At 47.2% G+C, this 16,676-nt stretch overlaps 1 pseudogene; it reads left to right on the top strand.

Moving 5' to 3' along the window:
- The first annotated feature begins 14,132 nt into the window (after positions 1 to 14,132).
- Positions 14,133 to 14,249, top strand: LOC136662639 (5S ribosomal RNA; annotated as a pseudogene).
- The last annotated feature ends 2,427 nt before the right edge of the window (positions 14,250 to 16,676 follow it).

Genomic DNA, 16,676 nt, shown 5'->3' with positions numbered 1-16,676 from the left:
CCAGATTTGACACTGTCTTAAGGAATGTCATGTATACATTCCTCGGTCCATTTCGCATGGCTTGTGGTGGCAGCCAGCCTCTCCAGCATGGGCAGTGAGTCCAGGTGAGATAGGAAAATGTAAGATCCAACAGCGGCTTAGCTAATGATCGTGTAGCTCAGCACCAAGCTCAAAATCATGCTCCATTTTGTATCTGCTGTATCATAACAACACCTAATTGGCTCTTGGAACAATCAGTCTCATTGGTTCGGTTCTGGATTAAGAAAATACAGTTTTTTTGCTACATAATGCAGTTGTGTTTTTATTTTCTCGTTATTTGGCTGTAACTTTTCATAGAACAGAGATATTTTGACACGGTTTGCTTCATTGCATTCCGCACTAAATGCCACATTGAATGGTGTATAACACGATGGTATTAGCTGACGGAACATACCAAGATCCAGGTCTACAGAGCTTGCGTCCTGAGTACACTTCTGTACTGCAGCGAGTCATGGACTCTTCGCTCACAACAGGAGAGGAAACTGAGTGCTTTCCACATGCACTGCCTCCGACGCATCCTCGGCATCACCTGGCAGGACAAAGTTCCAAACAACACAGTCCTGGAACGTGCTGGAATCCCTAGCATGTATTCACTGCTGAAACAGAGACGCCTGCGTTGGCTTGGTCATGTCGTGAGAATGGATGATGGCCGGATCCCAAAGGATCTCCTCTATGGAGAACTCGTGCAAGGAAAGCGCCCTACAGGTAGACCACAGCTGCGATACAAGGACATCTGCAAGAGGGATCTGAAGGCCTTAGGAGTGGACCTCAACAAGTGGGAAACCCTGGCCTCTGAGCGGCCTGCTTGGAGGCAGGCTGTGCAGCATGGCCTTTCCCAGTTTGAAGAGACACTTTGCCAACAGTCTGAGGCTAAGAGGCAAAGAAGGAAGGCCCATAGCCAGGGAGACAGACCAGGCACAGACTGCACTTGCTGCCAGTGTGGAAGGGATTGTCACTCCCGGATTGGCCTTTTCAGCCACACTAGACGCTGTGCCAGAACCACCTTTCAGAGCGCGATACCATAGTCTTCCGAGACTGAAGGTTGCCAATACAATTATTCAAAAATGCCAAGTTTTCCACAGTTTTGGCCACTAGTGTCAAACTCAGATTATTGCCACCCTAAAGCTTGTTGCCAGGTGAAATTGCTACCCCTTGCACCGCTAAACCACTGGGATCCAAGGACATTTCTGACCCTCTCCTTTGGCTCCTGGGCCCCGTTTTTTACTCTGGACCTGAGTACAGATTACCCCCGTACCACCCTCTCATGGACCCTGACACTGATGAAGAGGAGCGGCCCTCCACTCTGGAGGTGTGCTGCTGACCTTTCCAAGCTTGTATTTAACACTAGCAGGAAGAGGAATTTCTCTCACCTCCAGCAGTGAGGCAAGCAGTGGCTGTGTGCAGAGGGCTTCTCCTGAACTTTACCTTGGCTCCCCCCAGGGAGGCAAATCTGCACATCACAGAGACTCAGCCTGCCAAGTAAGGGAAGGCCTTTCCTGGAGCAAACATCATTTCTTTTGCCTTCTGCTTCTCTTCGGAGAGGAATAAACTGAGAAGGCAGAAGGCAACATAGGGAGGACTCCCTTAGAACAGCCCAGAGATGGTTCTCATCAGTGTGTGTTCTCTCCAATTCCCCAAGTGGTGGGAAGCTCCATGGACAAAGCTGCCTGGTTTTGTTGTCTGTGGAACTACAGAGCACTGCAGCGGAATGCTTTGCGTTATTTACAAATCAGTCCTGCGTTTTTCTTCCCTCCAAGGAAGAACTCCAGGGCAAGAGGAAGCCCAGCCTGGTCTCAACCCTGGACTGGGGGGGAGCAGCTGTGGGAAGCTTTCTTAATCTTGTTGATTCTTGTATTAATTGATTTAGGGCCCAATCTTATCCAGCTTTCCAGCTCCGGTGTAGCCACAATGCAGCCCTGTGGTAAGGGAACACATGTTCCCTTACCTTAAGGAGGCCCCAGTGGCTGCCCCTCCACCACAGGGTGCAGCATCTACCCCATTGGCACCACTACACCAGCACTGGAAAATTGGATAGGATTGGGCCCTTTGTCCATTGTCATGCTGGCAACCAAAATGCAAGGAGCTGAAATGAACAACACAAAGCTAATGGATACTAATGCCCCAGTCTGTTCTACAATTTGCAAAATTAGCAAGGGATTCTGAGGAGGGGAGGCCCATGTTGCAAACTTGCACCTGCTGCTGCACCCTCTTCTTCCCATGATTTCCCAAGCCTGCCAGCTAGAAGATGCCCCTGTGTTGTTCCTTCATTTCAGCTCCTTTCATTTTGGCGACCAGAATGACAAAGGGGTCAACCTCTGAAATGGAGAAGTTGGCAGAGCTGATGTTGGCAGAGCCGAGGGACTCTCAGAAACCAGGAGTCAACCCTGGAGTTGAGGAGTTGTCCACTGGCACCGAGCCAATGTGTGGCCAACCCCTACGAGAGCGCAGGTCTCATCATCAAGCTGTGCCTGAGAAAAACTCTGCTGGATCAAAGGTCCACCTAGTCCAGCATTCTCTTTCCCACAGCATCTGGCCAGGCGCCTCTGAGAAGCCACAAGCAGGAGAAAAAGGCAGCAGCTCTCTCTCTCTTGCCATTCGTCCCAGAGGCACAATTCCATTGAGGCTGTTTGGGCAAAAACAGTGAACTCAAAGTGCTGTGCCCAGGTGACTCACCACAAAGATTAGAGCAATTTCCTGGTCATAGAAAAGAAAACAACACAGTCCTGGAATGAGCTGGAATCCCTAGCATGTATGCACAGCTGAAACAGAGACGCCTGCGTTGGCTCGGTCATGTCGTGAGAATGGATGATGGCAGGATCCCAAAGGATCTCCTCTATGGAGAACTCGTGCAAGGAAAGCGCCCTACAGGTAGACCACAGCTGCGATACAAGGACATCTGCAAGAGGGATCTGAAGGCCTTAGGAGTGGACCTCAACAGGTGGGAAACCCTGGCCTCTGAGAGGCCCGCTTGGAGGCAGGCTGTGCAGCATGGCCTTTCCCAGTTTGAAGAGACACTTTGCCAACAGTCTGAGGCTAAGAGGCAAAGAAGGAAGGCCCATAGCCAGGGAGACAGACCAGGCACAGACTGCACTTGCTGCCAGTGTGGAAGGGATTGTCACTCCCGAATTAGCCTTTTCAGCCACACTAGACGCTGTTCCAGAACCACCATTCAGAGCGTGATACCAGAGTCTTTCGAGACTGAAGGTTGCCAACAACCAGAAAAGAGTTCCAGGTGCTTGACTGGTTCCACCCGTCAATGCCGGCCATTGGCTTTCCTTCATAGGACGGGGCCATGAAGACTTCTTGCTTAGGAGGGGACCTTACTTGGGGAAGAGTCATATTCTCAACTCTTGTATGTTCTGATTCTTGGCTGGCTCCCTGGCTCCAGCTTCACAGCTGCCTACAGCTCAGCCATAGCTAATGGTGGGAGGTGAATATAAAAATAACTCGATGCACAGATGTGCAGCACCCACATTGATGTGCTCATGCTTTCAAGAGAACCTCTGCAAGGAACGGCCTTCCCCATTCCCTCACTCGCTTGAGCACAAGTTAACACCAGTGTCAATGGTTAACCGCAGACGGCAGGAACAATTCTCTTGTTGTCTCTCCAAACACTGTGTGAGGTCAAGATCCTTTTCTGACACCCATCCCTTTTAACTGAGCTTCAAAAAGCTCCTTTGCCTTTTCAAGATGAATACATGGGTTTTAATTGTACGTCTAATTAAAGAAGTGGTCATTGGGTCAGCTTCCACCCATTCAAAATACATTTCAAGCATAAAGAGTACGTGATGTGGGTTGTGATTTCATCTGAGATCCAACAACCCCCCAAAAGAAAACGTTCTGTTGTGCAATCAGGCCCTGTGAAATGCTAGATGCCTTTAAAATGCCAACATGCCATTAAAAGGGGATTGATGGAGGAAAAGTCCATCACAAGTTACAAGCCATAATGGGTATATGCAGCCTCCAGGTTCTAGAAGTAGGCTACCTCAGAAGGTCAGATGCGGGAGAGGGCACCAGGATGCAGGTCTCTTGTTGTCTTGTGTGCTCCCTGGGGCATCTGGTGGGCCACTGTGAGATGCAGGAAGCTGGACTAGACGGGCCTTTGGCCTGATCCAGCAAGGCTCTCCTTATGTTAAGTATGTGCCAGGTGAATGCAGGTGTGGAAGGGATTGTCACTCCCGGATTGGCCTTTTCAGCCACACTAGACGCTGTTCCAGAACCACCTTTCAGAGTGTGATACCATAGTCTTTTGAGACTGAAGGTTGCCAACAACAATCAGAGATTATTCTCAAAAGCGGCTTAGGAAAAAAATGCACTTCAGCCACAGCAAAACAATCATTTTGCTCTGAGGGCCATCTTCATCAGAGGACATTTCTCAGTAGAGGAAAAGAACTCAAGGCTCTCTGAGATTTAATAAGTGCCTTTTGAGAGTATCTCTTTCATCCCTGAGCCTAAGGAGAGAACAATGGAAGGCCTGTTTCAGGAGCAGCATGCAGATGACTTGTTACCCATCAATGCAGATTTAGAGATGATTAGTCCCTGCTAGACAGTAATTGCTCTCCCCATTTGCTGGTCATCCCAGAAATATCTTTGGCTACTGCTGATGTCCTTTTAAATTGGAATTATGCATATATATATATTGAGGTGTGATATATATATATATATATGTGTGTGTGTGTGTACAGCAGAACAACCAAGAGGCAAGACTTGTTTGGCTTCTCCCAGGGTCCAAGAAAGGTGGAGGAAGGAGATATATTTGTTTATTGCATGATGACCACCACAATCACCCTTGATCCCTACAACAATCTTGTGAGGTAGATCAGACTGGGAGCAAGGGATTGGCCCAAGGTCACCCAGGGAAGCTTAGGTGAGTGGGGATTTGATCTTGGCTCTTCTAGTCTAGCCCTTGAAGCTAATCTAAATACAGTGTTGGAAATAGGCCTTTTATCCTTTATAAAGTGTCTGTTCTAGGCATTTGGTCTATGGAAAGGCCACTTCATCTCTTTAAAATATAGTGCTTTTAAGCTTTAATGAGGTAATTAGAGGCTGTAGCACATTGTTTGTATATAATGCACAAAGAATAAGGCAATTAAAATTTTACTGCTGTCTCTGCGGCAAACATCTGGGATTCCTAAGATTTGTTGGAAGACAAATTAAGAAGTAGTTACAGACTCCTGTGGCAGAGAAATAAAACAAATTGGGACTCTTTGAACAAGTCCTGAAACAAAGAGGCAGGGGTCCAAAAGTCATTGCCCAAGACTTCCCTTCTAGTCATGTACAGTAGGTCCTCAGGATCAGTGAGGAATCCATTTTGGGGCACCCTGTGGATACTGAATTTCAGAGATAATTGAATCCATGGGGGGGGGGGCAGAGTCATTGTGCTGCAGGAACTTACCTGGGGGTTACATGTGGCCCCCCAAACACAACCAGAAGGCACTTCTGGTTTATGCTGATGACTTCTGGTCAAATTCAGGAGATATTCTGAGGTCCTCCAGGCTTGGCTTCTGCTGATACTCAAATCCATGGATGCTGAGCCTTTGCATAAGGAGGGTTCACTATTGCTGAAGGCTCTACTCTCTGCTGCATTCACTTATTCTGTGAGCCCATCCTCCAGGTGCTTAAAAGTGAAGATGGTTTCAGAAAAGGATAAGTGTCTGAAAATAGAAGATCACTGTTCAAATTGTTCCTTCGCATCTGCAGTGTGTGAGACGGCAGACTCTGCTCGGGTTGTGGGTATTATTAAACTTGTCTCCCACCTTCCTATAATATATTCAGAGTGGCTCATGACACAAGCAATTAAAAATACAATACAAATTATGTTAAAAAAAAAAGCCCAATAAACATACTGCCACAATAACAATTAAAACAGTAGCATAAAAACAGAGGAAGTTGAAAGAGTAGCAACCCTAATCTCATTAGCGTTCGCAGCCATCTATCTGAACATATGTGCAGGAGAAGCAGGAAACATCTACAGCCCACTCAGAGCGTGAACTGAAAAGCCTCCAGGGATGGAGCTGAATGTTTGAAGAACATCAATACATAATAGCAAATTTATTTTAATGTTTTAACAAAACAAGGCATCCCCAAATGCAAACATAGGGACAATGATGGACAAAGGACAGAAAACCACACATACGGGGATGGTCCAAGACCTCCTAACCTGAGATGAAGGGCTGCTGGCACGCCTCCCTGGCACGTTAGCAGAGATTGCCAGGCTTTCCCCGCCTGTCAGCCGGCAGCGGGGCTTTGCTGCCAGCTGATTGGCTGGCTTGCCAAAGGGGGTGGGACAGATGAGCTTTTCCAGTGTGCATGTGCTGGGGTTAGCTCAGTCCGTTCTGTCCTTTCCTCTTGATGGCACACCAGGCATTGCACACTCAGCCGCTCATCCTCCTCTTGCTGCCTGGATTTGCAAAGGAACAGCAGAAGAGAAAGCTTGGAAGAGAGGGGAGTGGTGGGCTAGAGTGTCCTAGGCTGCAATCCATTAAGCACTTCCCATTGAATTTAATGGGACTTTTCTAAACAAACATGTATTCCTCTCTTTTTGAAACCATGAAGCAGGAGGGGGACTGGTGAAGGATGGCAGGTGGGTGGAACTGCCCTCCCGGCACCATTAATCTGCCCCCTGAGGCAGTGGCATCACTAGGGCGGTGTGGGGGGTGCAGGCCGCACCAGGTGACGTGCACGGGGGGGGGTGATGCACACTGGGGGAGTGACACACTAAAATCGCAGTGGTCAGGAGTAACCCCATCATATTATATACCGTTGGATGCGGACGTTTGAGTGGAATGCAATGCAAAAAACCAGAGTGAAATATCTCCTTTCTATCAAAAATGATGGCCAAAAAACTGCAGAACAAAAAATGCATGGATCCCTATGGAAAGTGAAAGTGAGCCGTATCATGCGTTTACTCGCGAGTAGGTGAACTTTCCTTAGTCCATCGGAAAGGGCAGGCTGAGAGGAATCCAATGACACCAGAGTGGTCCTGATCCAATGAATGCAGCCTCCAAAAACACCTGAGAAGGAAATCCTTCCCTCCAAGCAGATTAATGTATTGAGCCCTATGGAAAGCGAAACTAAGCCTCATGGTCGCGTTTACTCGCAAGTAAGCAAACGTGCCTTGGCTGGTGTGGAAGATCAGGTGAAGGAGAGTGCAAGGCTACCAGAATGGTCCTGATTCTATGCACCAGGAGCTAAACAAGTGCTCCAGAAGGCAGCCTCCCCCCCACTAAAAAGGATCAAAACAGAGGCTTCAGCTGATAAGGTGAACCTTTTTGAGACTTGCAAAATCAGGTGGATCCTGCCAGTGATCTGGTTTAAACAGAAGTTCTTCAATTGAACTGGGCACTGGGTAGGGCTGAAAACCTTACTGGTTTTGGAGGGGGGGGGGTGTTATTGCAGGCAGGCTACAGAGGAGATTCACTTGGTGGACCAGGGCTGGCTTCTGCTTATTTAATTATTTGTTTTACTTTAATTATTTATACTTATTTATTTTAATTTGCCTGATGATGTCACTTCCACCATGACATCACTTCTGGTGGGTCTTGGACAGACTGTCATTCTAAAAAGTGGGTCCCAGTGCTAAAAGTTTGAGAACTGCTGCAATAAAGTGTTAGTAAGTTGACACCCTGGGGTGTGTGTGTGACACCACTAGTGACCCAAATAATTGAAATCATAATTTGGAAGAATAATACCAGCATTTTATATATCAATCAATGCGTAATTTCATGCAGCATGTGTTCTATCTTTGTTCTATCAAAAGGTACAGCCAAAAAAAACAGTGGGGGCGGAGTGAAGGTACATCACCCACCACCTGAGGTATTGCCCCGCCCCTGCATGGGGGGTGACGCACTGGCATCCCGCACCAGGTGACGCGAACCCTAGTGATGCCACTGCCCTGAGGTGACTGCCTCAATCAGCCTCATGAAGAGGCCTGCCATGTGCTCCCATTCACCTGGATTGGTGCCAGCATATTATCAGGCAGTCATGCCCACTGGGGCTCACAGATGGCTGCAGTGACTTTTGCCATCTTTCCTTGCCCACTTGGTTCTTAAGGTCCCTGAGAGGTGGGATAATTGTCTTTGCTGGGAATGGAATGGAAGTCTTAGAAGAGTGGAGCCTTCTCTCAATCAACATGTCATCTCCAACGCGCCAGACCTTCATGACAGTTCTTTGAAAAGTCTGCTACTTCTGCTACAACCCTACACCAAACAGCAGACCTCCCTCATCTCCTCCTTTTGCCATGGGTGGCTTTTCTTAAGAAGTTCAGTTGGAGATATACTTCTCTGCAGGAAGCCATGGTTCTTTTAGTATACATCCTCAATCCCCTTGCAGGGAAGTTGCAAACCCCTGCAGAACGCAATGACATTCAGTTTCTGGAAGGAAGACAGATTCCTCCCTATGCCTGCTGCATCGGGCCTCAGCAGAGCATAATCCACTTGTCAAACTGTCCAGGCCTGAGCCATTTCCTCCAGGACCCCCTGTGGAGATAACAGATAATGACATTTATGGTGGCGGTTCTCTCACTTTTGAACCAGGTATCCTAGGAAGGTGCTGAAAGCAAAAATGCACAACTGCCCCAAAGGGAAAAGAGATGGCAGATGATTGATGGGTCCTTGTCTGAAGCCCAAGAAACCGTGGGCGTAGGAAGAACACAGGGAGCTTGCTTGGGGCCGCTTAGGAGATTAGTTCTTGCAAACCAGTGTTTAGCTCAAGGGGGAGGTCATGCCACATATTAAGCAAGAGCATGTTTGCGATGGACAGATCCGTGGAACCTTTCAATGGACTCTGAATGAGAAGGGCAGAGTGGAGTTAAACAACTTGGTGGATGGCTGAGGCTGGGGGGGGGGCTTCTCTTCCAGCCCCTCTCCCCCAATGTTCAGCTTCTGTTTTCTAAAAAGTGGCTCTCTGACTCATTTGCTAAAAGTGGCAAGTATGTGATGGCTGGATCTATCAGACCAGCTGCTGTAAGTGAATTGAGACTGGGAACGTGACAGGGAGGCTGAGCTCTCTGTCCGGTCCTTTGTATTTCTATGTCAGTCTCCCCATTAGTAGTTCATGCTGGGCTGTATTTATCTCTGCTGGGGCACTGGGGGTCTCACTCAAGTGCCACAAGTCACTGCACAATCCTGGTGCCTTCGGCAAACATCACGCCACCAATTAACCAGCTGCTGGCTGAAAATGAGGGTGTGCATCTGGGTGGGGCAGAGCTGGGGCAACCTCCCCTTCCAGCTAAGGAGTGGGCCAGAAAGAAGCAACAAAGCAGGCTTGCTTGCTTGACTTCAGGGCAGGCAAGCTGTTTCCCGCCAACCATTTCTACAGCAGATTGGGCTTTAATTTGGGAGCACAAAGGAGCATACTCTGATCTTCCTGGTGAGAAAGAAGGTGCGCATGAGCATCTCTGGGGCCTGAACTGGGAGTTGACAGACCCTGTCCATGCCATGAGGCTTGGGCTGCCTTGGTGAGCTACCTTTGGCCCAAGCGTGTGTTCAAGTATCTTCAGGCGCAGAAGGGAATCTGTCCTTACTGTGGACAAACGGATTTCCCTGGTTGCATTCCTTCCTGCCTCTGCTCCACATTTCATTCTGCCTGAAATTCAGTTTATTGGGTTTTACTAATTCCAGAATTGGCTCATGTACAATTTGCCACAGTGTTCAGTTCCTTCCGTGTACAGTATTTGGATCTCCTCCTCCCCCATCCCAATCACCTTCCCCCCACATCAGGGATTTGGACACAGCTAGAGTGTTGGCAACCTTCAGTCTCGAAAGACTCTGGTATCGCGCTCTGAAAGGTGGTTCTGGCACAGCGTCTAGTGTGGCTGAAAAGGCCAATTTGGGAGTGACAATCCCTTCCACACCGGGAGCAAGTGCAGTCTGTCCCTGGTCTGTCTCCCTGGCTATGGGCCTTCCTTCTTTGCCTCTTTGCCTCAGTCTGTTGGCCAAGTGTCTCTCCAAACTGGGAAGGGCCATGCTGCACAACCTGCCTCCAAGCGGGCCGCTCAGAGGCCAGGGTTTCCCACCTGTTGAGGTCCACTCCTAAGGCCTTCAGATCCCTCTTGCAGATGTCCTTGTATCGCAGCTGTGGTCTGCCTGTAGGGCGCTTTCCTTGCACGAATTCACCATAGAGGAGATCCTTTGGGATCCGGCCATCATCCATTCTCACGACACAGCTGGAAACAGCTGGACACAGCTAAAGGGAGTGCAAAGCACTAAGTTTTGCAAGGAGTCTCAGTGCAGCCCCTCCCCTTCAGAGCATTCGCCTCCATTTTGATCCCACTGCCCAGAATGGCTCTGAAGGGAAGGGGGAAGTGGACATTGATAGTGCTCTACCCAAAGTTTGGAAGTTAAAAATGGAACAATGGAGACTTCCTAATGCATGGGTTCCACTTCAGAAGCAAGCAGGCAGTTTGGAATTTCAAAATCAAGGAACAGATTCACATGGTGAGAATCTCAGAAGCACCCTTTGCCTGTACTGGCAGAACAAACCAGTCTTTGAAATCAGCCAGACCTGCTATAAATCCAAAGTCCCTGCCTGGTTCTCTGCTTTTAGATCAGCAAAGAGTGTTGAATTCAACACCTGCGGGCTCCAACTCAGTGGAAACCTCAACAATGTGAAGAAAAGCACAGAGAACTTGGAAAGGATGGTGGGGTTCCTGTCACATGGCCTTCTTTTCAGAGGTGCTCCTTTCAAGTAGAGCTGTCTGATGCATGCGAGAGAGCTTTCCTGATGCGGGTTGCATGTGGGGATCCCTTAAAGCAGACTTTCTCAAACTGTGGGTCAAGACCCACTTGGTGGGTCATGAACTGATTTCTGGTGGGTCCATCAGAGTCTTCTGATGGAAAGATCAGATAATTAATTGCCTGAAGCTATTCAAAAATCAGATAGCTGCTAATTGCCCTGCAAAGAGCTGAGCTCCCGCAGTTTGCAAGCTTTGCATAAATACAGGGAGATAAATATCCATGTGTCTTTTCTTCTGGGGCGTGTGTGTATGGACCAAATCCTAACCAACTTTACAGCTCTGGCTTAGCGATGCCAATGGGACATGTGCTGCATCCTGCAGTTGGGTGTCACTCACGGAGGCCTCCTCAAAGTAAGGGAATGTTTGTTCCTTTACCTCAGAGCTGCATTGCCCTTATGTCAGTGCTAGAAAGTGGGTTAGGATTGCGCCCTATGTGTTTTTCCCAAGTCTGTCAATGACATGTAATGGGGGCAGGTGAAGACTAGATCACATCACGAAGCCCCTCAAACCTTCAGGCTCTTCATTAGGGCTGCCTCATTACAAGAAATGGATCACTTTTTATTTTTTGTTCGCAAAACAAATAATATTAGTTGTAAATAATTCAGTAAAATATTATTTCTTTCTTGATTACTTTTTTAAAAGCCTCATAAAGCGAGGTGTGTCCCAGTTCAAGAGTGTCATTTTAAAAAGTGGGTCCCAGTGCTAAAATGTTTCAGAACCACTGCCTTAATGTTTGAGCAACGCCAGTACGACTAACTCCATGGGATCTGGTGTGGGCCAGTTTACAAGAACCCACACCCAAGTTTCAGAAAGTGGCATTGTGCTGTGATCTTTCTTTTTTTGTTTCCACTTTGTTGAAATAATTACCCTGCAGCAAACATCCATATCCCAGTTTGAAAAACGCCTTCCCATAGAGGCTGCTTAATTATCGTTGCATTTCATTAATTTTGAAAATTAGCCTTCCCAACTAGGGATGGGGCTGGGGAGGGGAGGGAGGATTAGAAAGCCAAAGCACCCATTTAACACAAATACTTATCATTAACAAGGCTAGAACAGAAAGACAATAAAGTTTGCCACAATTAAATGAATGGAAACTTCACCAGTCATTTCTGTGGAGCCCTAATGAGCCTTTTTATTCTTTGATACCTAAAGGTACCATTTTCAAGAGAATTATTTTTTTTTAAAAGCTAATCAGAATCAGCAAAAGCCAAAGGAAAACTCTGTCAGCAAAAAAGGTGGCCAATGGGGGATCATTTGATTTTATTACCATGGGCTGGGGAAGCAAACAGGATAATAGGAGGCAAGATCACAAATGTTCACCTGGAGGACTTCCAAGAGCCTGGGGTCAGCCTTAGGAGATGTGGGGCCCAACTGGAAACATATTTCTAGAGCCCCAGGTTCACAGAGCCAAGGTCTCCAGAATCTCAGAAACAGAAACAAAATTTATTCTAGACTTTATATCTTTAGGGTAGAATGGAAAGCAATCAAAATGTAACAGGATGTGGTGACGGCATCTGACCCGGGTGCCTTTAAAAGGGGATTGGACCAATTTCTGGAGGAAAAATCCATTTCAGGTTACAAGCCATGATGTGTATGTGCAACCTCCTGATTTTAGAAATGGGCTACGTCAGATGCAAGGGAGGGCACCAGGGTGCAGGCCTCTTGTTGTCTTGTGGGCTCCCTGGGGCATTTGCTGGGCCACTGTGAGATACAGGAAGCTGGACTAGATGGACCTTTGGCCTGATCCAGCGGGGCTCTTCTTATGTTCTTAAATGATATTTTTTCAATATTTGCCTTTCTTTCTTTTTTTTTTTTTTGCTGCTTCTAAGTTTTAATATTTCATACATATGAATTGGAATATAATGCAATAAAAATGAAATTGGGCAGGATGGATGTAATTCTTAACCTAGACTCAGGTCATAAGGCTCAGTAGGACTACAAAGCACCGGAGAAAAAAAATAATTTAATCCTTAACTAAGACATTTTGCTAATGACGCAGGAAAGATATAAAAATTAAAAACCAAATGTTGATGTTAGAATTGGGAGATTGCTTTGTTATGGAAAACTGGTTCTCCTTTGCTCTCTAATTATAGTTAGGTTTTTTTTACCCCCCCCCCCCCATTTAATAATTTAATACCCCTGTGTGCAGGAAGTGTATATTGTTATGGAGACCATTTCTCTGTGAAACAGCCCTGTAATTTTATGTGACGTATGTGAGGGGGCATAATCATGGGAAGGGAAAAGTTCCTGGAACAAAGAGTGTGAAAATTATTTACTAACCAGAGTGGAGAGAAACTGACCGAGGAAATTGCTGTGACCCTGTAAAGAGCTTTTAGCAGTTTATTGCTGCTGTTTAGAGCACATGCCCCACTTTTCTCTTTGGAAGAAGACCCAAAGCAACTCACAAAATAAGCAAAAACACCCGTCATATTACAGGATGCAAAGAGCACTCACAACAGCAGTAGGAAAAACATAAGAAAAAAGGATATATAAATATTTAGTAGTAGTAGTAACAGTGGCAGCAGCAAAGCTAGAGGGGGTGCAAAGTACTAAGTTTTGCAGGGAGCCTCACCAGAGCATGCAAGGGGCCCTTCCATCTCCCCTTCGGAGCCATTCCAGGTGGCGGGAGCAAAATGGTGGTTTAAACCTGCAAAACTTAGTACTTTGCACCCCTTCTAGCTATGCCACTGATCGTGCAATGGAAGATCAGAAGATCATCAGGTGGATGATGTGGTGTTGACAGTGATTCCCTGTTTTGACAGCTGGTTGACAGCTCTGGGAAGGGCAGGGCTGGCTCCACAGCTGTAATCAATCAAGGCCAATGGAGACCTGGATGGACACCTGAGCTTCAGGGGACTGCCAGGACTCTGCTGGAGGACACAGAAGAGAGGACTGCCAGGACGCTGCTGGAGGAGACACTCTGCTGGAGAGAACACTGCTGGAGAGGAGGGACTCTGCTTCAGAAGACTGGACTGTGCTTTGGAGATTGGATTGGACTTGGACTTGGACAGAAGGCTTTGGACCTTTAACCACTGAGTTAAGTGGAGTTTTGGGGAGGGAAAGCCTCTGGACAAGAGGACTTGCAGGGAGTGTCTGTGTTTATAGCAATAAATTCTTGTTAATTGCTATAGATAAGGAGTTCTGTGTTCATTCCTTTGCACACCACAGCTGTTGTTTCTTGGAAAAGGAGGGTGTTAATTAGCCAAAAAGCAGGCATTAGAAGGAATTTGGGATATTTGGACGGGACAAATTGGTGTAGTCGGCAGGATAGGACAAATTGGGACATAACAGATCATTCCTATGTTCTTTTATTATCTGCACCTGTTGTGGGCCTCACCTGCCCTCAAATATTGGTGTTTTTAACAGCTGTAACCCTGCACATGCCCAATCTTGTCTGATCTTGGAAGCTAAGCAGGGTCAGGCCTGGTTAGTACTTGGATGGGAGACCGCCTGGGAATACCGGGTGCTGTAGGCTTATACCATAGTCTTTCGAGACTGAAGGTTGCCAACCAACTAAAAAAAATACACAGCAAGGACTAAAACTTATGGTTTTAAACCATCTGAAACTTTAGCTCTCCAGAATATATGCTCAGAGAGTAGATAAAAGATTCCAAAGAAGCTCAATAATTGGGACCCAATTCAAATCTCACCTTGGTTAAGAACAATTAGATAGTTCCAGGCAAGCACAAATTCTCTCAGCCTCAATCTTTCATTACGGCCACATACAACAGGAATGATCTTGTCTCGCTTTGCAGGGTGTTTGTAGCTCAGCATTCCTGGCACAATGTAGGTGAGATTGCATGTAGCAGTTCTGCCTTATTTCTGCTTCTAAAAAAGGATGTGTCATCACTCAGATCCACCTGAAAGCCCAGCTCCCAAAGCAGCAGATTGTCTACAAACCCCAGAGGGTGCGGGAATTGGCAGCAGGGAGAGGGAATGCATGCTCAGAGACACTTGTGTCTTGCTGGAGCATCCCCCGTCTCATGTCATGCCCTGAGCATGTGCATCAACAGAAGTGAGAGACAATTGCACTGTGCTGGTCCTTGCTTATCATGAAGCCAGGCCTTGTGGCCGAGATCAAATCACCACTCAGACAGAGGGAAATGATTTTTTTTTTTGGCTTATCAAAAGACAAGTAACAAGATGATGGACAGAGATGGTTTGTGCTTCTGTTTCTTGTTTACTCCGCAGATAAGGCCAGAGGACGATTAATGCCTCAAGAGGCTACTTTGAGAAGCAGAATCAGATGCAAAAATGGATGTCATTGTGGAACTCGAGATTTGGTTTCAACACATAGTGATGGTAACCATCTGTGGGGGAGACATTTGCCTGCGCATCAAAACCAGTAGAAGTCAAAGGTTTTTGTCTGCAGGGGTTTCCCAGGGCTAGTTCAATCTTTGTATGTTTCCTCAGCATTCATTTAGAACTGAGACTTTTAAGCCATGCCCAGGAGCACCCAAGTTGTTGGCAACCTTCAGTCTCGAAAGACTGTGGTATCGCGCTCTGAATGGTGGTTCTGGAACAGCGTCTAGTGTGGCTGAAAAGGCCGATTCGGGAGTGACAATCCCTTCCACACTGGGAGCAAGTGCAGTCTGTCCCTGGCCTGTCTCCCTGGCTATGGGCCTTCCTTCTTTGCCTCTTTGCCTCAGACTGTTGACCAAATGTCTCTTCAAACTGGGAAACGCCATGCTGCACAGCCTGCCTCCAAGCGGGCCGCTCAGAGGCCAGGGTTTCCCACCTGTTGAGGTCCACTCCTAAGGCCTTCAGATCCCTCTTGCAGATGTCCTTGTATTGCAGCTCTGGTCTACCTGTAGGGCGCTTTCCTTGCACGAGTTCTCCATAGAGGAGATCCTTTGGGATCCGGCCATCATCCATTCTCACAACATGACCGATTCAACGCAGGCATCTCTGTTTCAGCAGTGCATACATGCTAGGGATTCCAGCGCGTTCCAGGACTGTGTTGTTTGGAACTTTGTCCTGCCAGGTGATACCGAGGATGTGTCGGAGGCAGTGCATATGGAAAGTGTTCAGTTTCCTCTCCTGCTGTGAGCGAAGAGTCCATGACTCACTGCAGTACAGAAGTGTACTCAGGACGCAAGCTCTGTAGACCTGGATCTTGGTATGTTCCATCAGCTTCTTGTTGGACCAGACTCTCTTTGTGAGTCTAGAAAACGTGGTAGCTGCTTTACCGATGTGTTTCTTTCGGTATCGAGAGAAAGAGTGTCGGAGATCGTTGAACCAAGGTACACAAAGTCATGGACAACCTCCAGTTCATGTGCAGATATTGTAATGCAGGGAGGTGAACAACCAGGAGCACCCAACACACAAGCAAAGACAACTGAGCAAGGACACATAAATGCACCCTGAGTCCTACCCCACTTACTTTCAGATAAATCCTACTGGACAAGTGGAAATTATGTGCACATGTGCATCAGATCAGGTTGCAGAGGTGCCCAGAACATTCTAGAAGCAGGGGGCCCAGTAATTACTGGGCAAAAAGATTGTTTCTCCAGGATGGGAAATTGAATGTCCATGTTTTCTGGCCAGTAGAATCATAAATATTAGAGTTTGAGAGCAGAACACAAGGCAGTTCTGCTCTCAAACTGGCAGTTGAAGAACATAAAGTCGGAGTACAAGATCACCCATATTTATGGGCTCTGTTGATGCTCCTAATGAGATATAGGGTGAGATGCAGGGTATTTTGTCCAGGATTGCAGTGCCTGTATTGATTTGCTGGTTTTGCCTCCCCCCACGACCTGCAAGGAAGGAAGTCCACAATAAGAAGTAGAAGGTACTACTTCCTATACCATGTGTAAACCTCAGGGCCCAATCCTAGCCAACTTTCCAGTCTGAATGGAGCCAACAGGGTGTGACCTGGATACTACAGTGGGGGGGGGGGGAG

This window comes from Tiliqua scincoides, chromosome 11 (genome assembly GCF_035046505.1).
Source record: "Tiliqua scincoides isolate rTilSci1 chromosome 11, rTilSci1.hap2, whole genome shotgun sequence".
NCBI lineage: Eukaryota > Metazoa > Chordata > Lepidosauria > Squamata > Scincidae > Tiliqua > Tiliqua scincoides.
This window is presented reverse-complemented; position numbering and strand designations above follow the sequence as displayed.